Raw genomic sequence first — 26,711 nt, 5'->3', positions numbered from 1 at the left:
AATTACATCGACTTTTCTTTCATGATTGGACTGACTTTAAAAGTGAAAGCTTTTTATTGGTATATAATATTATATTCCGTATATGAAATAGGTGACGTCTATGTTAATGATGAGTTCCTTCGGAGTATTGGGGAATTCCGTAAATTGATATGCGGGAATAATTTTAGGTATTACCTGTTCGGTGCGATATTGTTTTTATTTGTTAAGACACCACGGGCTATCAAGCATAAATATTCACAGCTTTTTTATAATCATATACCATAGACATAGTCATTACCCAGAAATATAAATCCCGTCTTACTCGATTTCATAAATGTCTATTTATTTTAATCGGGTAAACATAAATGGAAACGCAATCACAGAATTTAAATCAAAATACTGAACGTAAAGTTAAGTAAAAGCTAAAAATGTGGCTACTTCACAAATCCGCTTCACTTGGTCACTTTACGATTTAAAAGCAAACCTCTTATCGCTGTAGCTTTTTGCGGGATTTGATTGAAGTAACTTTTTTAAAGATTAATTATGGAATACCGCGGACCAAAGCTGGCTCAAACACATACCCACCCCTAACGGTCCCTTAAATAATCCAGTCAGAAATTGAAAATGCGAATGCGAGAGAATGTGGTAGTTTTGTTCGTTTTGTGGCCCTTGTTTACATCTATTTTACATTGATCGTCACAAAACTTACCCATAAAGAGTATACCCGCTAATGGAAAACTAGGGACAAAATAGTAAAAGTACACTTTTTCTGAAGAATCCCCGTGTTTAGCGACTGTATTATTTTGTATATTTATATAGAGAATAACCATATAAAGAATAACCCAAATGAATGGGATAAGGGCAAGCGAATGATGATGATGATATAAAGAATAACAATATAAATATATTATTGTCGTCAAAAATAGTGCCAGACACGTTCGCGTAATAAACACATGTCATTCAGGCTACCGTTCCACGCAGCTAGGTTAGGTTTTTTAGTTTTAGACGGGATAGAATTCAAGCGTATTTATTTATCTAGTTTAAAACTATTAAATTTTAGTTGTTTGGGGCTTAAGGCCCGTGTAACAGTCAAACAAAAATAAGACATACAATAGGGCTTAGGCTTAGCCATATACTTAGGATTTAAACTTAATATGTGTCAACGTGAGCAATAAATATTAGATCGTTTTTTTAAAGAAACATCTTGTTTTTTTTAAATATATATTATGCTTTTTTTATTAATACATATTATGTATGTATAATGACTAATATAAAATAGTCATTACGATATTTACTCCTTATTTGCTCCTTTCGTTGTCGAGACCCTCGGTCCGTGGGGCCCGGGAGCTCAGAGCTTCTTTAATGATTTGGCCAAACGGCTGGTTGACATTACAGGGGACAAAAGAGCTGGCAACTTCCTCGCTCAACGCATAAGCTTTGCGATTCAGCGAGGAAATGCTGCCAGTATCTTTGGCACCATGACCCAGGGGCCCTCTTTAGATATAGATTTTTAGGTAGTTTGAGTTTGTAATGTACCTATGTTTACAATATCCTCTAATTCTTTTTAATTGTTAATTGTTCGAAATAAATAAAATTTACAAAAATGTAAATTAAATTACAATTAATAATATAAATTATAAGTAAACTAAAACTAGAATATGACTAAATTAAATCTAAAATATTTTTTTTTTTAATTGAGTATAATTTTTATGTAGGTCTCATTCACGGAAAATATGTATTTTCAGATTTTTTTTAGAAAAAATTAAGCGCCTGTTATTATTGTACAAGCATTATTTGTGAACAATAAGTCGTTGCCGAGCAGCTTGGTGTACCATATTTATTGGATAATGGTAATAAACTCATACCATAATTATGTAGGCTTCTCATTATCGCGATTGATTAAATTATCAAACGTACGTACTAAGTTTCAAATGTAGCCTACAGAGTTCACATACACTTCACTGTTATCAAAGTAAGTTCGTTTACTTTGCTGACGTCGGAGCTGTAACACAATTTCGGGTTCCAAATAAGTATATTGAGTATTAATTTAGATGTAAATCCCGTGACAACCGTGCGACTTGCTAACGGAGTTAACTGAGTCTGTTAACGAATACTCAGGCCCTGTTGGGATTGCTTGCCTAACTTAGGTGAGACAAAACTCAAACAGACCGGTGTAACATATACATACTTACAGCATTATTTATAAAACTTAGGGCCTGTTTCACAATGTCCAAGTAAAGTATTGGATAGCTAATTAACAAATACATTAACTACAAGAATTCCTGCAAAACTTATCACTTTATCTACCAGTTATGTTAACAACACCAATCATGGGACATTTAAGAGAAAATTTGGAGTATTTTTGATACTTCACCGACATTTGTAAAACTTCTACCGCTTTACGCTTTAAACGTTGAGTGTCAGATTCGACCTTTATGTTGTCTATGTATTTAATGAAAGCTACTGCAATTGGTTTCAATATTATTAAGCAATTAAAACTGTAGTCTTTTGCTCCAGTCATGGGATGTATGGGGCGCCATTCATTTTCAAACTAACAAATATACCAATGAAAATTTAAACTTATTCAGCTCTTTGGATCTTGTTTATGGTAAAATGTTGCCAGAGATTAAAAACTGATGGTAAATGCTTGTTTTACAGGATTTGCCTATACCATCCCATTACTGGTGCCTGTTCCATTATAGGGGTGTTTACTATAAGCTTATTTGAATATTGTGAAACGCCAACGATGACTTTGTTCGTCAGATAAGTGGCAAGTAGCCTATTCAGGATTTTACTTGGACATTGTAACACAGGCCCATAGCAAAACCGTGTTAAATCTTGTCTCTTTCCAATATACATATTTTATGTCAAAATGACGGATAGGGATAAACGATAGGCTTTTTAGAAGAGACATGGTATGTATGTTTATGAATAACTCCATTACACGCCAAATGTTTTCGGATTCTAAAAAGACGGCACTTTCAAAATGTGTCGAGTCTGTGCGGAAAGAGAAGAGTCGTGGAATGTATGGGGCCCAAACATTCCACAGCCCTTCTCGAACTTTTCTTTTCGAACAAACTATACCAACCTAGATAATTTTTATGTTGTAGGCGTAGGTAACGCATTTAAATCAATACTGCTCTCACAAAAACTGTCTACGTACCTACCTATTTAAAATCAGAATCTAAATGCTAATAAGAATAAAAAAAAACAATTTAACGATTAATCACCTATGCTCTCGAATTAGAATATTTAGATTGACAGTATTGTCACCACTGGCCTAGTTATGGTCAGTGTCATAAAGCATTCCTATTATGTACGTATATTTATGACATTTGCCGTAAATTTACAGGAACAATGTTAACGCCGTACGATTAAACGTATTATGAGCATTTACACATTTTATTACTGTACGTAGCTTCTCTAAACTAGGAAAACAGATTATGACCGAAAACGGGTGTTATTAGTGTAACTAACTTTGTGCGATAAATTAGGTCAAGCGAAAATACTAGGTAAAGCTTTTAGGAAATTGTGAAGTTGTTTTCGAACGTTACGAGAGGCGGTTTAACCTTTTATAAGTGAACTTACATATAGGTATTAAATAATATCGAAAGCTTAAATCAGCATTTCCCAAACTGTGTGTCGTGACCCTTTGGTGGGTCACGAGCGAATATTGAGTGGGCCCTGAAACATAAGACGACATTCCAACCGATCGGGCTATCTGAGCGTTACCTTTCAATAATATTTTATGCCCCCTTTTTAAGACGGCCAAGAGGTGGGTCCCGAATTTGGTAGTTTTTGTTAGATGGAGCCAAGTCAACTAAGGGAACCACTGGCTTAAATAATTGGTACAGTAATACATTTTAAGAAAAAACAATATTTTTATTTGTTGTCAAAAAACCCTTAAGACGCTTGTCTTTCTCATGACTCTCAAAAAATATCAACAGCTATTTTCATTACTTTTCTGAACTAATAAATTAAAGAGTACCAAACTATTGATAAGTTTAATATTACATCAGTCTATTTTAAATTCATGCAAGCTGTTCCATTTGCAATTATCCAACGACATAGCACATTCTACTTTATAAAACCCCTAGGTACATTATAACGTTTACGGTGACTCTCATGCCACGGTATTTACCCTTTCATATGTGTGGGGTTGGGCGGGACACATCCGTAGGATACACCAAAGATGGGCCAAAATAGCGATCGAATGCGCACCACAGATCACCCGCAGCCGGAGGCAGGCTAAATACGAGATGGCGAGACGACCTCACTTATGACTGGCGGGAGCATGAACAAAGCCGTCACGAGTGGCGGAAGACAAGGAAGGCCTTTGCCCAGCAGTGTGACACAATGTCTTCTTCTTCTTTCCATCCTGTTACCCCCTGATGCTGGGGTGTAGGGCTCGAACCATTTTCTTCCACTGACTCCGGTCCTGGTCAGCTTGGCTACACATTGTAGGCCGTAAAAAAATGTGTGGTATGGTCAAATCCCGATTGTGCTCAAAATTCGGGCAGGATCGTTATCATACACATACAAGAGATTAACAGGCGTAATCTGATTTTAATAACAAGTTACGAATTATATCGGGATTAGTTATGGATTTGAACTGTCAATGTTAAGAATGACATTTCTTCAACCAAAAACGTCACTTTTGTCACGAAATACGCCTGTAATACTCACGCTGCATATTCAGCGACCTTATTTCTACCCGGGGTTGTGTTACGTTAAAGTGAAACACAATTTTATATACTCGCAGGATGCTGGGTTTTATTTCGTCCAATAAAAGGGCTGTAACGAGCGGCGAACAAAACATATTTTATAGTGCCGTAAACCTCCAGGTGTTCGTTGTCTAGCTTGATAGCTTGACTAAATTACGATAAGATAAGGTTCTTTACATTTATTTCGGTAAAACTTATTGCGCTAAAAGTTTATTTAATGTGAACACACTAATTAGAGACACGTGTGATTAACACACTGCGATGGTCCTAGATACTTATGCTAGACCGTGCGGCCCTTTGTCTAACAGTAGATGTATTTCAGCTGGTGTATTAAACACTTAAAACATTCGAATTTAGATTCGATCCATGAAGTTTTTACAAAATATTTCATAGAAGATTTGACAGCGTGTTCCGGGCTTCGCTGCCTAACACCCTATTCCTTCATAAATCTTGCGGGACTTACCATCCTTGACCTATAAACATTTAACTAGCTTCACTAAACATTACTGGAAAGACACTCAACATCGATTTCATTCGCTGCAGGTACCGTTTGTGGCTTCATAAAAACCCCGGCTATTCCAGACCTGGAGCGCGATTCAGTTTTAACTATTGGTTACGGTTTTGATCTTATTTAGAGATGACCTTGAAGAACGCTGATTGGTGCATGCCAAATGAAATGTTAGAATTTGAAGTCAAAACTTTGTAGCCACAGTCAATTGACTGCTATCTTTCAACACATGATTAAAACTTTTAGAACGCACTTTCACTGATATGTGTTAAAATTGTTTGGCGCCATCGCTCGCCGCCATACTTTTGGTCTATGCTCTTCAGTTCAGTTTCTTAAGCGATAATCAGGACACTATGCAAAAATGCAATGTCAGATCAGAAAATGCCTCATTTGATGCTAAATAGATATAGTTAGGCACATACATATTTATCCATCATTTATTTCCATAAACATCAAATAATTGTTAGGCCAAAGTATTCACTTAGACAAATATGGTAAACAATAAACCACATTTTATTAATTTAGGATAACATAATAATGAACCCGAGAGCACTTCAGGTATCATAAAGTACAAGAGTACCGTAGAGTACAGTGCCTTCAAGAGTGCCGTACAATGAAACGGCCGTTACGGCAATTCTCTTACGACCCTTGAGAACGTTTTATTTGTGTCCGTAACAACTGTTGTTAAGTTATATCTTCATTTTAGTTTTCCTTGATGTTTATCATTTGGACGTAGTAGAGGAAACAGTATCTAGTCCTCATTTTGATATTTTTCTAAAATAAATGACGAACCTTAAAATTGATATCCTTTTTGCTAAACTAGATCCTAAGGCCCTTTTAAATGTCATCGGGTTGATGCGAGGCCCTCGCTAGCGCGAGGCCCCGGACGACTGCCCTGCTAGCCACCCCCTAAGACCGCCTCTACAAGTCTACTTAGGTAAGTACCTGCTACGTTACGTACTACTTTGTGAATTGAAGGACGGCCCTATGCCCTATGTCATCAAGTCGTTTAATTTTTGCATTAACACTACCTTTTGAAAAACAAACAATAATTAAATAAAAATATAAAAAAATACAATAAGGCATTCTCTGCATTTTTGCAGTCGTATCCGACATCCGATATCGGATCGGACAAAGTTAAAATCCAAATCATACAGTCATCAAATACCACTCGATAATTAATGTGACATCACCAGAGCAACGCAACGCAAAAATGACGTAATTTAACATCAGGGAGTTTTTTAACAACTCTACCTACAAATTTAGATAACTTATTTATTGACGGGTATTAAAATCGTTACGCTGTTAAAAATCAAAAATATGTATTATTTAATAAATTAATAATCTATTATTTATTTGAATGACAATGAGATGATAAATGCGCTTATTCGTGCCCGACTCGCGGAGCAGACTCCGAGTACCGCGGCTGCTGGCGCCGGCGGGCGCGCGCACCGGCCTGTATCGATACTCACCGTTGCGGCACACGCTCTTCATGCTAAACTCCATGCTTAGCTCGGCTCCGTATTGCGATTTGTTCACTTCAGGGATAGCGAGCTTAATTAATGAATGTAAGAGAATGTTTGAGAGGAGTGAATGTGGTAATTATATATAGTGACTGAGTTTGTGACGCTATGGTGTTAGCTGTAAGTTGCAAATGTAATTTAAACGAATAAAATAAAATAAAATGATAGTCAGTTAGACGTTTCTGTATTGATTGTCAAGTATATGTATCAGTTCGCTAAAGAAGTTGACAAATGATTAATTATCACGAAAATACTAATTGGAATCATACTCTATGTAGCGTGACGTCATTTTTCTGTCAACGGCATGAAATGTACGGGCCCTGGACATCACACATATCGCCATGTAATTACATGGCCGCAACCGTGTAACCGCGGTGATTGGCGTGGCTTACAACAAGACACGTGCCATCCATCACGAATTACATTGATTCGACAATTTGTGTTATTGTGTTTTGGGATTGCGGTCGTTGGCCTTGCTATTTGCTTATATTGTAGTATGAAGCCCTTTATTTATATTATGATCAAATTATGATGTTACAAATATAGCTGTTTAATCCGTTAACCTCATAATTCTACATTTCTGAACCTGCAACTCTTTTATTGTGTAGTAACTTCTGAACTAGAATTATGACGTGGATCATAATATATTTATCGTCTGTGAGTTTTTTGTTATCCGGCATTGATATATTTTTTAAGACTCGACCCTGATACCTGGTTTGAGAGGGTGAAATGTTGAGTTTACATATTTTCAGTAAACATTACAAACTTATTGAAAATTAAATTGTGTTTCATGGTTGTATGCAATTGATTTTTATAGTTAAACAGATTAAATCGTAAGCAAACGATTAAATTAATTTATATCTTAAACAGCGAAAATGGAGAGTAAGGAATAAATTAAGCAGGCTTCAGAATAAACATAGCACTAGTGAATTAGACTATGTAGTCACGATCCACACGTGGATTTAGTAGTTTCTTAAGCGATCACTATTCAAAAATGGAATCAGGACCCAACTACTTTTGAAACACATAACTCATTTTAAAACAGCGAACATGGAGAGTAAGGAAAAAATGAACCAGACTTCAAAATAAACACAGCGCTGGTGAACTAGACGGCACAAGTGGTCGATTATCGAGGATTACCACCGTGTCACCAGTCGCAGAGAAAGTTGTAATTACCTGCTTGTACTTACTGCTTGCGCGAGAGACTGCCTTCTGCACTGGGGGTTTCCCTTATAAAAATACCTTAAGAGGGGGCGGAAAGGCAGGAAATTAGAACGGGGCAAATATATCACGTGCGAAACTTTAGACGGAAAAAATTACTTTTGCGCGGGTTTCTACCGTTTATCTCAATGACTCTGAAAATACCTATAATTCTGTTTAAAAAAAAATCTTGTCACTTCCCTCAGCTATATAAAATTTTACCGTTGTGGTATGCAGGGCAACATAATTTAAATTAAATTTAAATTAGACATGATTTCGTGATTTTTCCTATCAACCTCCTATTAACCTTTTAGTGTCACACTAGCGTCTTTTGAGCGTCGGCATCTAGTCAGCGCTATGGAAAATGACGTCGCTGCGCTGTTGCGCCAAAGTTGCGTCCAGCAGCAGCCATACAGTTGACTACACGCCGACGCTCGGGAGACGCTAGTTAAGGTTTTGGTTGAAGTCTGGCGAGCATTTGCCTTTGATTAAAACGTGTAAAAATTCAATATAAAAACTAAAATTTGGTCGGGCCTCATTTCAGTTTTGTCAATTTTACCTTTCTTTCTTTAATTAATTGATGATGCTGTTTAAAAGAAGCAAGACACTTGTATTGCCTCATTTTCTGCGTTGGTGCGTAAGAGAAAGTTTTTAATCCGAGGGACGATGTTTTATGAGAGTACGTAATATTGCCGGTCATATATTATTTTTGATACGTTAAGAATTGTATATTTTCCTTGGTTGATCTTCTTCTTCCTCGCGTTGTCCCGGCATTTTGCCTCGGCTCATGGGAGCCTGGGGTCCGCTTGACAACTATATATAAACATTCACATTTTTTTATGTGTTGGAGATTTGAGATATTTTCCTTGGTTGATACTTTTTATAAACGTCAGCGTAGTTTTATAGTAGGTAAATAAGTACTGTACCCCTAGTGTAAATTTAGTCGATAGCGAAACGTGACGTACGCGTTTGCGTTAAGTCTCATTTTGCATGGGTTTTTGAACAGCGCGCCAAGCGGGACGTTTAGGAAAGTCAAAAATCTCATACAAAATGACACTTAACGCAAACGCGTACGTCACGTTTCGCTGTCGAAAATATTTACACTAGGGGTACAGGATGGACCAGTGATACATTCTCTTTTCGTCTTGACCTCTTTTGTTAAATATAAAATCACGTGTGTCATTTAAAAGAAACAATTTTTATTCAAAATGGGCATACACGGTTTTTTTTTGCACCCGAGCCTTATTTAAACAATCGTAATGTATGTGACTGTTCGTCGGCGTTTTCGCCTTAAGTTCGGATTACGCAATATCCGTGAGTGTCCAAGCACAATTTTAATCAAACAATGGATAGTTAGATTTGAGGCTACTGGATCGGCACTAAAATCTCGACGTCAAGGACGTGCACGGTGAAACAATGAAAACATCGAACGGGTGGGAGCGTCTGTGAGAGCGGATGCAAGGAACTCAACGCGTAAACAAGCTACGGCGTTGGGGTTCGACTTAACGACGCATTTTACGGCTTGATCGGCTACAGCCTTACAAAAACGTAAAATTTATTTTATTGTTTATTTAGTTAAACTTTATTGCACAGTAAAAAAATATACAGTGACAAAAGGCGGACTTAATGCCACACGGCATTTTCTACCAGACAACCTTTAGGCCAAACAGAGAAGCATAGTTGGTACGGGGTATGTAAAGAACACTAAAACTTGACGCGTAAATATAAATTATCCTAAATTCTAAATATAAAAAATACAAAAGTACAGGGGTCTCGGCCCCGAATACATTTTTATGCCATTTGGGGTCGAGACGCTTGGCCCGTGGGGTCCTAATGCTCTACAACTTTTTAAAGAACTATCTAAAAGGCTGGTCGACTTCACAGGTGACCGAAGAGCTGGCAGCTTTCTCGCACAACGTATTAGCATCGCTATACAGCGGGGAAATGCTGCCAGCATCCTCGGCACCATGCCAAAGGGGCCAAATTTTTTAGACATATTTTAATTTTATTTAGTATTAGTTTTTAGTTTTAATTTAGTTTTATTTAATAGATAAGTTAGTTTATTTTTATAATGCCCAATTAAATGTACCTTTTTATTTAAAAACACAAAATAACTCATTGTTTAATTTTTTTTAATGCATTTATCATTGGTCCATTCTGTATAATGTCACAAAACTTTCAATGTTCTTATTCACCGTCACAGAGTATGAAATTGCATTTCATATCTGTGTGGAATAAGTTTGATTTTTATATTTAATTAATGTAATATTGATTCAAAAAATAGAATATAGTTCGTGTCATTCACAATGACGCGCAGATTTGTCAAATCTAACCTCACAGCACACGTCTTCGTGAATGACACGTTCTATACACCTTTAGGTAAGTACCAAAAAAACTAAAACTTAAAACGTTACATAAGTTAATCTTTCCCTTTGCCTGTACGTGTGTTGTTGATCCATCTAAGGTCCTACGTAAGTCAAGATGACAGATTAAGACACGAGGCTTGTAGCGCGTTTATGAATAACGCCACAACAATAATAAATAAATCTCCTAAAAATAAGAGGCATTCTGAGTAGTCTCGTAAATAAATAGCCAGTAAAGTTATAAGTAGCAGGCATCTTAGTTTATAATTTAATATTTTTGAATAAGAGATGTTATAATTTTTTTAAATTATTTTCTAATTTATTTTATTTATTTCCTAATTATTTCTATGACCGATTTCTCTAATTATTTATTTTAATGTCTTAATTGCAAAATAATTTGTTATTTTTTACATTATATTTGCACGCTTACGCAAAATACACATTGTACTCGAATAGTTTTAAAACGTTTTGTTACTGTATTCTTGCAAACAAATGATTGATTGATAAAAAGTCGTAAGTATCTTAAAAAGTTAATCGCTTAGACCTTTGCTATATCGGTCGGTCGTATCAATAGGTACAATGATATCACAGAAAAAAACTGATCCTGGATGATGTCAAAGAACAGGTTTAAAAATTATACATTTCCAATTATAATAATTATCGCAACTTCAAAGCGGATATGTCGTGTAGCTTTTATCGGCTTGTGAAACATGCTGCAGCAGTATCATGGTCGCATTTTTATCACCTGTAATGTCATGCGTCACTTTCGCGCTTACATACTTGTTAGAACGTGACAGCCATGGTGACAAATGATAAAGAGCTGTCCATCTTAGCCCTACAGTAGGGCTGTAGTAAAACTGGTGGTAGCTTATTTTATCTTATTTTTCTAGATTTGCATACTTAAGTTATAATGAAATAAAACCTACATATAATATATACAATTGTCGGCAAATACATTACAGATAAAAATATTTAAATAAAACATCAGTAAACTGGAACATATTTGCGTCAAAATTATAATCAATTGTTCTAAAAAAACATACACTTCCTCGTAGCTAATTACCTACGTAAAAAATATATTAAGGTGTACTTAAAATAAGTAGTTAATAATAATAACTAACAATAAATATACAATTTGTATGCTGCCATAGTTTTTTAGACCTAATTCTGTAAATGGGTGACTGCTATAGTTATTGGGGTTAGTAATTTTAGGGAGTATTACTGCAATGTTCTGCCGCCAGAATGCAGCACTAGCAACTTCCTAAACCATAGAGTAACTTATACATTTTGTGCCTAAAACGGTTTTTTGCCAGTTAATATAACATTGATGCATCAAGGCGGTTTGTTTACAAAGGGCCTACCGGGAAACGCGAAAATCGAAATTAAGTTATCTGCCTCTTCATAGCTCGAATATGCAAGAGTGATAGAGGGGTTAGATAACGAATTTTCGACTTTGTCATTTCGCGGTAGAGTTTCGCGTAATATTCCCTATTGCCCACTCTTGACAATAAGACTTATATTCGCTTGTTTCTTTCCGATTTTTAGGAGCGGCCATTTACTATGTAGTTACAATACCTATAGCAGTCACCCTACTTAAGTTCACTAAACGCATTAAGCTTAAAATACGTTGTATTTATACGATTAACAACTATGTTATCACAGTTTTATAATTTACTAAAGGCGACCCAGACACTAGGTACTGATTAGTAATATGAAAATTTAAATTTCCCTTTTTCTTCATTTAATTTCAGTTACCTGGCCATATAACTGATAGTGTCTGATCCGAAGAACTCATTAAATTCTGAATACAGCTACTTTATTTAACATAACACTTTGGCGGTGAAATATGTAGCACCCTACTTCAACTATTGAACATAATGTTGTATTGAATTTCATATTTGATTCCTTCAGCCTCTTAGGCAGTCATATGTGTTTAAATATCATCAATCATCACATAATCAGATTACGTATTAATCTTGTTAAACTGGTCGTAATATAGTCTGGCAGCTTTCAAAGCATCGACGATAAACTTATCATCACATGGGTTGTCATCAAAGAAATGTGCGCCGCAATTTAATGCCTCTGAACACTCGGAGTCTATAACCTGTTCCTCACAACACCCTAAGATAGCTTTAGCACAAGGTGATATTTTTTTTGGTGGTGTGGGAAACCCTCCTCTTCTCTTTTGATCTATAAATGTCAGTTCTTCGTAGGACAAGTCGGTAGGGTTTTTCGTGTCTACTTTCTTGACTGATTTGTTCTGGGGAGCGCCTTGTGCTTGGAACACCATCATTGAGATTAGCATTAAGGTCATCGCTGTTGATGTCTTCATAGCTGGAAAAAAAACAAACATTAGTATTGAGGAAAACTTTTGTAAGGCTACGATTGTCGATGATTGACGTAGTCACTTCGCAATAGTGCGTGGTCATTTGACATTGCCTATATATCTATGAATACGAGTGAGAATAATAGAAGCACACACACTTTATTTATTGTAAGCTTTAGCCTACAATTTCGTTTGCGTGACGAAACTGTGTATTTTAATATACGTGAACCATGTATTTCAACACTTTTTAATTTTTTTTATTCTTTGACACTTGGAGAGCCTTTACACCTTCAAATCTTATGAATGGCTATTATTGTCTTTTTCAAACTGTGAGGGCCTTATACATCTCTAAACTTAAGGTATTAACCGTGGAACTGTACATCTCTGTAATATTGTTTAATATATTTGAGTTATTGGATACATACTTGTTAAAATGTATTCTGAAGCATTAGTTTATGAGACTAGACTAATAGTCTAGACGCGATTTATTTATTTAATATAAATTTCATTTTGATATTTGGAGAGACTTTACATCTCCAAATCTTATTAGTATTAGTACTCTGGCATTGGGGACCTTTTACATCACCAGATTTAATGTATTTTTAACCATATAGACTATACATCTCTATTGTTTTGTATTAATTATTTATTTTAAGATTATTATAATGTAATGTTTACCCATGGCTGTTGTATTTATAAATGTTGTTATGTATTTTTCATGTCATTATATGATGCTACGATAAATGTTGTATTGACTTATAAAAAAGCCCTTGAGGCCTACTTGCAGAATCAATTTTTAGATTTTGAATATTCGTGGAAGGGGCTCAAAACGATTTCCAGTATACGTCTACAAAAAAATTATAACGGACCAATATAGTGCCTACATTGTAGTATCGATTTTATAAATGTAAAGAAAAATCAAAGGTATTCCGCGATAATTGCGGCTGTGGATAAGTGTGGTGGTGTAAATGTATGAATTCATGTGGCATTCTAGTGCATTTTAATAAACAATCTCATCGATCAAAACACCACAGCAAGAAACTATATAAGTACATTAAAACCTGAGCAACCATATACTCAAACAGCAATGCCCTGCGCAGAGACACGTGATAGGACATGTGCTCGATCATGCGCGTATTTCGAATACAGGCTTTATTATCAAACATGCATTTAACGCATCAAATGATATCGACAATATATTATTGGCGTGCACTGAGCGGCAACCACATGTATGCGAGCAAGATGTGCTGATATTTATATTTGATTGGTATTATATTGATGCTAGTATTTTTGGTTGTTAATAACGATCAGGTCACTTAAGTTTGTAGCAGGTATTAAATTGTCGCCGATTACGCACTGCTTACGCGACTCGTGGTTGGGTTTCCCAAGACATATCAAGGATAACGAACTTTGTGCCTCGACCATTATCATTAGCCAATTGCCCTTGTTTTTTTGCTGCGGGTTTTTTAATTGATCGTAGAAGACTAATTTCAGTAAGGATTTAACTAATATATAACTAACTTTAATGACGATTTGTATAAGTACTTATTCAATTATCTCTTATTCAATCGTAAACAAAGTTGTAATTGTACATATCACGCGCTTAAATATGTTTTTTATCACCTAATTATAACGCCATCTCGATTTAGAGACAAAACGCGGAACTTTCAAATGAAATAGATTTTTATGCGAAAAATAATTTTATACACGTTCATTTAAAGAGATTCTTTGTTTCTTTACTACTGTGTGTCCCTAAATTTGACAGTAAAATTGTATTGTTTCCATTATTACATCTAACTTACAGGCAGCAACTTTTATGGCTCTTAGCGCCTGTTTCACAATGTCCAAGTAAGGTACTGGATAACTAATTAACAAATAAATTAGCCGCCAGATAAAACTTCTGCAAAACATAGCTGTTTATCTACCAGTTAAGCTTATTTGTAGATTGTGAAACGCCAACGATGACTTTATTTCTCAGAAATGTGGCAAGTACCTTATTCAGTACTTTAGTTGGAAATTGTGAAACAGGCCCTAAAGACTATGTCTAATTTATTATCATTGTCATTATCAGAATCTAAAGTTTTTTCTAATTTCATGAAAAATATTAAAGTCGAACCAAGCTAATTCTGTACAGCAAAGACCTAGCGTGTAAAGGTCTTCATAAATGTAAAAATTTTATCACAATATGACGTTTATAATGATTCTTACAATCATTGTTCAAAGTCGGTGCAGAGCAGACACTTTAATTGCAGCACCCACCAGGGTGTAAAGACTATTGGAAGTTGATGGAATCTAAAATGAACAGGGCTATGGGTGGAAGCGATGGACTAAATACTGGGCCATAGGATAAAAAAACGCCTGCCTAATAAAACGGAATCCAATTTTATTTCCGACAGACTGTGATTCGCCTCCACAAAATGGGCTCCCACAAAAAGCGACATCTAGGATGGCTCAAGGGCATAAGGTTTATTATTATTATAAGTATTATTAATTGAGGTTATTATAATTTAGTTTCGTTTAATTTTTATAAATGCACAGAAAAGTTTTGTTTATAAGTTTTGATACAATATTTATATATGTTTGTTTCATGTTTCAATAAAAGTTTGTCCGTTGAAGGCCTTGACCCGGTTGCTGGTTTGATACAAGATTAATTGCACGCGACGCAGCTGATTCGCCTACGAATAATTCAGAACTTGATGTCACACTTACGCGTGTAGTCGTAGATCATTGTCATTTATGATTTATTGTGCTTGTATCTAGGTTTACATGGAGTCCTTTGGAAATCGGGAACTTGTTGCTTAATTCAGTATATTCATATTTAGAATATTAGTGGTAACACCTTGTGAAAAAAATTTGTGCTAACCACCAATTGTTTTGTTAACCTGTTGCTGCCGGGGGGAACCTATAATTAGCTCTTTGTTTTTTACATATATAACAATTGTGCAATTGATAACTGATGGTTCTACAAACAATAAATAAATAAATAAAGGTTCCTCTCTCTGCAGCCCTGACCACCGGCAGCTTGGGCCTTGCCCCGCTGCTGGCGGTACCCTAGGTTAGGTTTTTTAGAATGTGTTTATATTTATTTTGTCTTGTTTTGGAAGTATTTTTATATTTTACTTTTATATTCATTTTAAAAATAGCCTAACCTAAGAGTTTAAATGAATAAAGAGAACCAAAAATTTATAGACTGTTTATAATATTTATTTATTTATAGGACATTATTACACAAATTGACTAAGTCCCACAGTAAGCTCAATAAGGCTTGTGTTGAGGGTACTTAGACAACGATATATATAATATATAAATATATTTATAAATACTTAAATACATAGAAAACACCCATGACTCAGGAACAAATATCCATGCTCATCACACGAATAAATGCCCTTACCAGGATTCGAACCCGGGACAATCAGCTTCGTAGGCGGGGTCACTACCTACTAGGCCAAACCGGTCGGCCGGTTTGTTAGTACGAGTAAATACTCAAATAAGACAGTAAGTGATGTAATTCAAGATTATGCCTATAAATCAGTTTGAGTAACGTAAAATGTGCCTACTATATTATAGTATACATGAAAACTATATCACAGCCTCATTTAAGTATCATAACATGATAGTAGTGATGGACTACTTTAAATCGACGTATATATATGTATATCAACAGACCTAACAGAGTATAATATTTTTAAAATTTAAATTAAATTTCACATTTAGGGGCAAAGTAGGCACAATTTACGGTAGTCAGTTGACCTTTGTATACTGAGAATTATGTGTAGATTATGTTGAAAAGTTTAAGTAATCTAAACTTCATTTAAATTAATTGTGCGAAATAATTACATGCTTTGTAGAGCATAACGTTTTGCCGAGTTGTAAAGCACCCTATTTACTTGCTTGTATAATATGCCTACATAAAAGCACATAGGTACTTCAATATACACAATGTAGGTAACCGAGAATGCTGTCACTTAAATATCGACACGGACGAAGTGTCAAAAATATGTACACACTACCGTAATGCAAAGGCAGGTGTTGTATACATATTTTTGGCATTTTGTCCGTGTCGATATTTAATACCTTGACCGGACAAGTAAAGTCAAGGTCGTCAATATTTACCATATTACCTCATTTCATTGAGATACAATTGATTTACTTAAAATAAAATTGACAATTGTTTAAAGAAAATGTTTCATTATATCATAATTATTTTTAAAAGCTGTATAAAAAATGTGTATAAGTAGATTTAATTTATTTAATTCATAATGCAAGAATCATACGGGTACCCAAAATACAGCAATAATAATCCTAAATTATTAAAACACAGCTTTACGTAAAATATGTAAAAAATATATTAAAAGGGGCAATAAAATACCACGTTTTACACTCATTCATACATGCATCAACTTCATTGATAACCTCAGTTCATTATGTACTTATACTCGTAATTCATTTGTTAGTTAACAACACTAATGACGACACTTAATTGACAGTCATTACTATCTAATACATTTACAAGCGTGCCAAGAAAGTAATAAATACAAAAACACTCACTTGTTATTGTTGTGGCAAGAATATCTTTTCGCAACCCGTCAGTGAACTGTCAGCGGACGCGACCGGCCTGCGTGTGCCCTCTCGTTCTGCCCGTATCGCTATATACGTTCCGCTACGGAGTACCGCTTGTGGCGTGAATGAAATTAGGTATTTTTTAAAACCCCATGACGATTAGATTCGCGGCGTTGTGCGCACATTTTCGCGAATTATGGATTAAGGGAAACGCGGATATTGATTCTTCATTTTTTTTGTTTATTTTGATTAATTTTAGGATAACGTAAACTTCAAGGTGCTTCCTTCGCATCAATGAGCATAGTAACAGTAACACATGTCAATCATCTGCTAATTCTCTTCAGTAAGTAAATATTGATTAAAAGTAGGGAATCTAAAAAGTAATTAAACAAAAATACAACTTGTTAATTCGAGTAATGACTATGATTATTTTCTCCAATATACTCGGAAATGTTCACCTTATTGTAGCAAAAATAGTACGGGAAGTTCTTCGTTAAGGTCAAACACAAATTAAAAAAATTCAAACCATTATTGTTATGTTTTAGCGGACGGGAAAGTTATTACTGTATTGCAAACTGTAAAGCACTATATAGGCCTCGGTAGGAACAGCAATTCGTGAAACTCATCCACGAATTGCCATTTCCTGGCCTCTGCAATAATGTACTATTATTGCAGATTATGATTATTATCTGCCTCTATTCTGTACATATATATGTAATAATAACCGACACAAATAAGACTTCGGAAAAAAGAGAGACCTATATAAATCATACACCAGCCCTTTCTAATTTGCATATGCCTATGATGCATGTTATCTCATAAGTTGGTTTTAAGTATATTGTATACCTTTAAAAGGTTCATAAGGAACTGTATTAAGTAGTTTTAAAGGACTATACTAAGGATATTAATTTATGTTTTTTTACTTGTTTATATCAATGTGATATAAGTTTACTTATGTAAGATTCTACGGAAGTCAGTTGCATTCTGAATACACACAAACAAGTATTGCAAAACGACAGTGGAAATCCCAAGAAGAGGTAGATAAGAAATTACGCATACACTGTACAATGTGCGGGCTATATGAAATACTATTATCCCCTTTTCTATCAGATATGATAAAGTACAATTAGTAGGAAAATAAGTTTTGGCAAAAATTTCATTTTTGGTACAAGCTTTTATCGCTTACTGTACTTTTCTTTCCACAGGCAACTCATACTCATCGAGCCAATTCTAAAAACTCCAAACACAATTAGGTTGCGTTGTTTTATCATAGAGTTCCTATGTTTACCTCTTGTTTCCATCATCAGATCGGCTCAATGGTACCATAATATTGCATTGTCACCCGACTTACATATGTATGCAAATTTTCAGCTCAATGGGAAACCGGGAAGTGGATCAAATATAACTTGCAAGATTTGATTACAGACAACGGGACAGGTGAAACTAAATAAAAGCTTGTAATATTAAAAAAATAATAGCTAAAAAACACTAGAAAAACACGCTTTTATAAATGCACGTAAAAAAAAAACAAAAATATCCGATATTCCATCATGGAATGCCAGTGCCTATCTTCCGGCTTCATCATCAGACCTTGAAACCTAATCGTGGTCAAAGTTCATTACAAGACTTTTTCAAACAAGTCCAAACACAGCTATGATAAGATGTTCCATCATGAAGTTTCAGTTCATATCTTCCGGCTCCATCATCAGATCAGATAGACAGTACCATCTTATTGTATTGTCTTCAAAACTACATACAGCTGCCAATTTCACGACGCTACGATCTTTGGAAGATGGTTAAATTAGTTACCTTAGATTCCATTACATAGTTACATACAGGTCGACCTAATAAAATCGTGTTAAAAAATAACTACTTTTTCCAAATATCATATTAAATGGTTACTTCAGAAAAGTATTCCCTGTCCGATCTCTAAGATTATGTTCACCATAGATTTATTAACTTACGGCGTACTTGATCTTAGAAAAGCAGACACAAGTCTTACTTTTAAAATTTTACGTCATAATTTTACTTTTGTGAGTTTCTAAAATGTTTCAATATTGTATTGTATTGTATGCAAACCTGAGCGCTCATTTTTAATCCATGATTTTTTAGCCCCGAGACCGCGCCATCTTCCTCTTTTGCTCAAATCAAGGCGTAATTGGAGTGACAGAGAAAGATGCCCGCAATTTGCGAATTTCGGTGTTCGCAGTAGGCACTCAAGAGTACCTAGGGGGAGGACTGTTGTCAGTGAATTATTTTGAGCTAGTTATTCATTTTATTGTCAGTATTATCATTACAGGCCCAGTAAGTTCGTTTTTATTTTGTACGAATAAATTAATAAAAAAGTAATCAATTCGTTCCCTCAAACATGATATTTCCTATTTTTAGAAGCATTTTTTATAGGCTTTGTGCATAATTTGTTACAAATTTTCTAAGTGCGTTCAGATCTCGCTTTGTGTGGTAGGGCACAGCACAGCGGATGTCAATCCAGATCTAGAGCAGAGCCCAACTGGGGAAGTACGTCCACCTTACAGAAAACCGCAGCCAAATAACACTAGACCCTACTCATAGTATTGTGTTCCTGCCGGTGAGTAAGGTTGCCAGAGCTCAACGAAGGGGTAGGGGGGGGGGGGTTAGGGTTGGCATCGCGCATGCAACTCCTCTGAAATTGCAGGCGTACATAGGCTACGGAAACTGCTTACCCTCAGGCGGGCCGTATGCTTGTTTGCCACCGATGTAGTATTAAAAAAACTATGTTCGTAATTTTATCCTATCGATCGAAAGTCTAAAACTCAAGATTCGAATCGATAGAGTACCTCGAGAAAGGCCTCCAGATTACTTATTAAATTTACGGCAGTCGTATTGTGAAACATAAAAGCGCTACGACTTAAAAAGTGCCGTTTTCTGAATTTACAGCAGCTTAACACATTTCGATTACGATAAACAAACAATATGTAAACATATAAACATGTATATATAAGAGGTCCCTTTTACGGATAAGTTCGCCTTTGTACATAACATTTTTTTTGTTTTGTTTTGTCTGTTTTATGTTAACCTGTTTATGTGCAATAAAGTGACATACATACATACATAAAGTGTATGCACAATCGAAATTGGACAATCCTCGAAATCTTCAGGACAGTCCTGAAATCTGGTATCTATGTTTATTAAAGGTCCCTTTTTATGTCCACACCGTTTGTCATTTGGGGAACTCGAGGAACCGCTGCTACGTCAAATGGCGTAGACTTGAAAAGGGACTTTTAATTAAACATACGAGTACATACCAAAATTAAAGGATTGTTCTAGAATATTTGTGGTTGGTCTTATTTCGACTGTACTACTATGTATTTCCCAGTGAACGGAAATAAAACATTTCCCAATCAATTATACAAGCGATATTTTGTAAGAAAATAATATTAATAGCAAAATAGACACCAAAGTGATATCATTTATCATTACTGTTTAGTTTTTGGTGTGTGTCTTGAAATGTTTTGTTCTCTCGAATAAGGCTAGGCTTAAGTGAGGTTGAGTGTTTACGCCAAAATAAAACAACTAAAATATCCTAAAATAATATTCTTTTATTTTACAAATTTGTCATATTTGTGAAAAATAGGCAGTTTTTAAGGAACTACGACTTTTATTAAAGATAAAGTAGGTTAAGGGCCTACTAAAGCCGTGAATACCGGTTCGTAAGCCACGCCCGATAGCTTCCTCACTCCCCGCTAGCACGCACACATGGAAGCGCTCCGCGGAGTCCGCGGCGCACGTGAAGGTGAAAGCTCCATCTAGCGTTACAAAAGTTAACTACGATTATACGCGGTCGGCCAGAAACTTAATTCTTAGAAAATAAAAAAGATGGCGTTATTACTTGCTACTAGAAAATAAAAAATTATATTGTTGTAAATTGTAATAAATCTGAGACTACAATATAGCCAATTTTTATTGTTGATTTTTGGAAGATGTCAATAGTATAGATAATTGTAGGTATAACACTACCTATCTTTTTAAATTCGGTATCTTACATTGTTAGTTATCATATTTTATTTAGTAATATATTGTTGAGGCAGGAAATACAGGGTGCCGTTTTCCGACGACCAATTTTTCGGATGATAGTGAATCACAGTTGTCACCTACATATAAAAAAGAAAAAAGTAAGTATATGGTAACAACGAAAACTACAAAAAAAGTGAAACTTTTAAACAATTACTCAAACAATCAGGGTGATTCTTAAATTGTGTCCAGAAAAATATTTTTCACATATTGTTACGTATAAAAAGCATTTTTTGATGCATATGGTCAAGCTTAATACCCTCAGGAAAGGTAAATAAAATGAGTACATAATCACGGTTGTCACAAAGTGTCCCTCAGCCGTGACGTTTCGGCATTTTGGCGGCCAACTCCACTATTTTGAATTATACAATATTTTTAATATAGCCTAAGTTACTCCCATGACTACGACACATCGAATGACAGCTCATACGTTGAAATTCGTCAAACTAACGCTGTAGAGCGTGACAAAGAATCGGATACACATCATACATCCACATACACGCGGAAACCATTTTTCTGCTTCGGCAGTTGGGCAATAATAACCAGGGGTCGGACAAAAAGTGCGGATGACGTAAAAATGACGTACTTAATCTTGCACACAGGATGATGTTTGAGTTTGTATTTAAACTTCCGTGTGACATGTAGTAACAAAGTAGTATTAATGAAGTAACAAAATAATCGTAAATAAATCCATGGAATTAATAATACAGGTGGTAGGGTGATGTAGTGAATAAAATAAATTTCACGAAACTTGTTACCATAAGGTATAATTATTTGAAATTAGTTAGAACAAGTCTGTGGGATCCTCAGATAAATAGGTTTAATAGTCAAAAGTGGGAACAGTAGGTAAGATTAGCAGTATACGTGTTTGTCACGTACCTCCAAAAACGGAAAATTGCCACAATATTCGAGTAAAGATGACATTTTAGAGCGTTTTCTTATATATTAGTAAATATAAATTTTAGCTAAATATAATCGTGAGGATACAATAGCTAAACAATAACGAAGTCAATTTATTGTTCAGTCAGCGTCAAATACTTCGTAGCAGTCAAAGTAGCCAAATAGTTCGGTACACCATATATTTAGTATGGTGTACCGAACTATTTGGCCACTTTGACTGCTACGAAGTATTTGACGCTGACTGTTCATCTGATTGACAATGTGTCAGTCAAAAACGTACTTACTCATTTCAAGTGGCGATATCGTTTAATAAATAGGTCAATAAAGACATTGATAAATGATACGTGATAATTGTTTATGAAAATCAAAAATACTATTTGAAATCATCCTATAAGTGGTTTGACGTCATTCGCACTTTTTGTCCGACCCCTGATAATAACAAATGAACGTAGCTAATAAAATCCATTTCTAAAAGTGAATATGCCTCTAAATTAATCAAACAAATTGAGAATGTCACGACCACGTATCTATATGACACGAACGTGGATTCAATAGTCCGTGGCGGGGAGAGAATTTTGAGGCCACTGTCGTGACAATTTGAAACATGTTCGGTATTACCTAAAAATTACCTTTGACTTTGCAAATATTAAATAATTAGCTCAATCTCGAATGTATTAGGTATATCTTATGTTACAAACAATAACGTGAAATGAGCACTGACTTTTAAAAACTCAAACATGGCGGTGACGCGTTAAGGTTGACCTTTTTTTTTAAATTAACACAAAAAAATAATTTTCGACAATATTTCTCCCTTCAGCAATTTGCAAATCTGACACCAACACAGTATTGCTGTTCTAAAAAAAAAAGCGTTAAAAAGGCTGCCAGACGTAAAGGTAACTTTCTACCGAGTACTGCATGTTTATGTTACCACGCGCGGCGGTGACACGAAAACTGATAACAAGATGTATGTTATTAAAATTGTTATAAAGTCGTTATATATCCATACAATTTTTAAACCGTATTGTGGAATAGGTGTAAGTGTTAACATTTGATATAAAATTCTTCCAAAAACACTTTCAAAGAAAAATAAAATATCATAAAATCCGAGGAAGTCACACTACACGTTCCGTGACATTTAGAACTTCTTAATATGTTTCTAATAAATGCTCTTAGGATATTAGGTTGACATAAAACTAGAGGTAAATTACTAAGGATATTGATATTTAGTTTACTTATTTTCTTAAAAATATATGCTATTCTTACAGGTAACACAAAATTGACGTATGTATTTATGATTGTTATTTTGACTGTTTTTAATTTAAGTTAATTTGTATTGTATTTTCGTTTGTTTGTGATGTAATTATGGGTATTTCACCTGAAATAAACGATTTCATAATATCGTTCCCGTGGCTTTGGTTCACTGTGATTTTCATTCCCGTGTGTTTTCATATAAAATGTATTCTTCATGGGCATGTACAATGTAAAATCATATGTCAAGTAAATGATTATTTACTTTCATGGATTAAGTAAAAATTATCGTAATCATAACAGTCGATCAAAGACATACTTATTTCTTTTCCCCTGGTTCTCATTCAATGCCTTTGGACTGGGGTTTCAACTAAAATCAACGTTTGGTACTTCGTTCTATAGATCTTAAAAATAACATTAAGTTGTTAAGAGCGTTCTATGATTCAGTGTATTATTTTGGAAGTAATTGTTCCGAAATTCATTGTCATTATGTCATTCCTTGTCATTCCCTTATCGGTTTTTTTCATTCCCTCGTCGCTTTTACATTCTTTTTATCGATTTTATTATTCCACTGATAGGTAAGAAATTTACCAAAATGTATGCCTATTCGATTGATGGGCTTATATTGAAATTATATTTAATAATCTGATTTCAAAGAACGACCCTTCAATGCCCGCCATAAGCTAATTGGTTGGCTAATGGTTTCAAGAGCATGGACAAATAAAGTATTGACTAACATTATCAACACAGAATCGCGTTCCTCTGAAATGAAAAGTTTGATCGGGATATCCAAAATTGCACAACGCCGTCTATTAGGAACTACTTTAATTATCAGACAGTTAGACAAGAGGTTGAAGCACCGAACCAAGTGTAATGAACTGATACTGCTGTTAAATGGTGGTATCTGCTATAGCAGTTGCCTAAACTTACAGGAAAGACATTGTTAGTAAGCGATTTTGCTAAGTATAAAACTTTAATCGTCTTTGCCAAGACTAAGATATATTATTAAGGTAAAAAAGTATAATTTTAAAATCTGAAAAAAAAAAAATTAAAAACAGTGTAAGTTCTAAGATATACATTATCAAAAACCATCCTGTATACACCGTGTTTTTATTGAATTTCGTTAACTTCGGGGTATTGGTAAGTACGTTTAAGGAAACTAAATGGCATAGTTAATTTACAAAAAAAAAAATTTTTTTTGCTTTTTTTTACTATTTTCATTTTTATAAAAAGTAACTAAATGTTGCATATAGCGTTGTTGTAACACGGGCATTACATTTAACTCAACCAAACAATTGAAAACTGTGACATATCAATGTCATTTCGAACGTCGATCGTCCGAGATAGTACTAACGTTTAGTAGCATATGTATGAACTCGCACTAAACACTAATCAATAAGTAAACACGCCCTAAGGCAAGTGTACACGCTCGTAAGGGCCTTATAAGATAAAAATTAATGATTGATTATCTCCGAAATGGAGTTAATTAGAATATCGTTGTCTTTGAGAAAGTTACTTAATTTAAGCTCAGGAATGCACCCTCGAAATTAACGCAAATCAAAAAAAACACGGTGTATGTTAACATTTATAGTATTTTTCAAACTCGATGGGTAGGGTGACAGGTGTTATCTCCATATAATTATTAACCTAAAAACGCCAAATCTCGCAAAATCGTATTGAAACGACAGCTGTCAGCGTACCCATATAAAAAAACTATAGATAGCACCATACACGAGCTGAATTTTCTTTTTTTTATACTACGTCGGTGGCAAACAAGCATACGGCCCGCCTGATGGTAAGCCTGTATATGTTAACATTTATAGTATTTTTCAAACTCGATGGGTAGGGTGACATGTGTTATCTCTATATAATTATTAACCTAAAAACGCCAAATCTCGCAAAATCGTATTGAAACGACAGCTGTCAGCGTACTCATATAAAAAAAAATATAGATAGCACCACACACGAGCTGAATTTTCTTTTTTTTTTATACTACGTCGGTGGCAAACAAGCATACGGCCCGCCTGATGGTAAGCAGTCTCCGTAGCCTATGTACGCCTAGAGGAGTTACATGCGCGTTGCCGACCCTAAACTCGCCCCCCCCCCCCCGCCCCCCCTCGTTGAGCTCTGGCAACCTTACTCACCGGCAGGAACACAACACTATGAGTAGGGTCTAGTGTTATTTGGCTGCGGTTTTCTGTACTGGCTGTGCCCTACCACACAAAGCGTGATGAAATTCACAATGCCCATACCTCTCTTATCACAATGCCCATCTCTCTTTTTGAATGGCAATTTTAAGAAAGGGACGATTCGGTACGTTTTTCTTATTGCTCCTTGTCAAGTAAAATCAAACTGAAAAGCATAGTTACTTTACTCTTTGCTGAAAAGTCATATTAGTCATTGACGTTTTGATAGTATCCTGTTAAATCAATTATGTGAATTGTTCTTAAGGCATGCGGATTACAAATCAGAGGTCGCTGGTTCAAACCCCGGCCCGTGCAAACGAGTTTTTTTTTTCTAATAAACATGTTGATTTTTTTCGTTTATTTTGTTTATATAATAAGTATATTTTTTTTACATAAAGATTACCTAGGATTTTTCTATAGAAAAATTGGTATGAATAAAATAAAATTATTCGTGTCATTAAAATATGTTTTTAATACACATATTTAAAAGAATAACTTTATTTCTGTATAAGACAGACAAGATTAACTTTTACAATGAAATAGAAAATAAGCAATAAAGATATTATATAGTAACAAAAAAAGAAAACAAAAAGTTACGATTAGATTCGATCGGTCTATAGATGTCTCGCATTTTTTCTTTGGTGTCTACACGACCACACAGCTACCGATACATTACAGATGCTGTCGAAACTTCCTTACCCGTTGTAATTGTTCAAAGAGTATTTGACTTTGACGTAGCTAAGCAAACACGCACACATGCGTAACGTATAGGCCTGTAAAGATAGCTCCATTCGTAGTAGACCTCGGATTCCGTTACTAGTTAATAGAGCTACGACTCAACGTTTATTGGATATGTCGATTTTACGTAATTTGAAGCGCTGCGCGATTTGACATAGGTCTTACCTCTTTGAGGCACCACGGCCATCTAACATTACTGGCATAAAGGACGCATATATGACTTTGACGCATGACAAAAAGAGAAGTCGAACTGCGTAAAATGGGCGTTTTCTGTTGAATTCATAAAATCAAAAACGAGAATAAATCCGTTTGTATAAGATAATAAGTTAATATTTAGTTGAATGAGGTTTAAGACGAGATGAAAACCTTTACTTTAAAGTGGATTATGCTGGATGAAGATGTG

At 35.0% G+C, this 26,711-nt stretch overlaps 1 protein-coding gene across 1 annotated transcript in view; it reads left to right on the top strand.

The window, feature by feature from the left end:
• LOC133520441 (uncharacterized) overlaps nucleotides 1–26,711 on the top strand; it is a 267,551-nt gene that overhangs the window by 65,519 nt on the left and 175,321 nt on the right. The window lies entirely within an intron of this gene.

This window comes from Cydia pomonella, chromosome 8, assembly GCF_033807575.1.
Source record: "Cydia pomonella isolate Wapato2018A chromosome 8, ilCydPomo1, whole genome shotgun sequence".
NCBI lineage: Eukaryota > Metazoa > Arthropoda > Insecta > Lepidoptera > Tortricidae > Cydia > Cydia pomonella.
The sequence above is the reverse complement of the archived record's forward strand: the minus strand, read 5'-3'. Positions and strand labels throughout refer to the sequence as shown.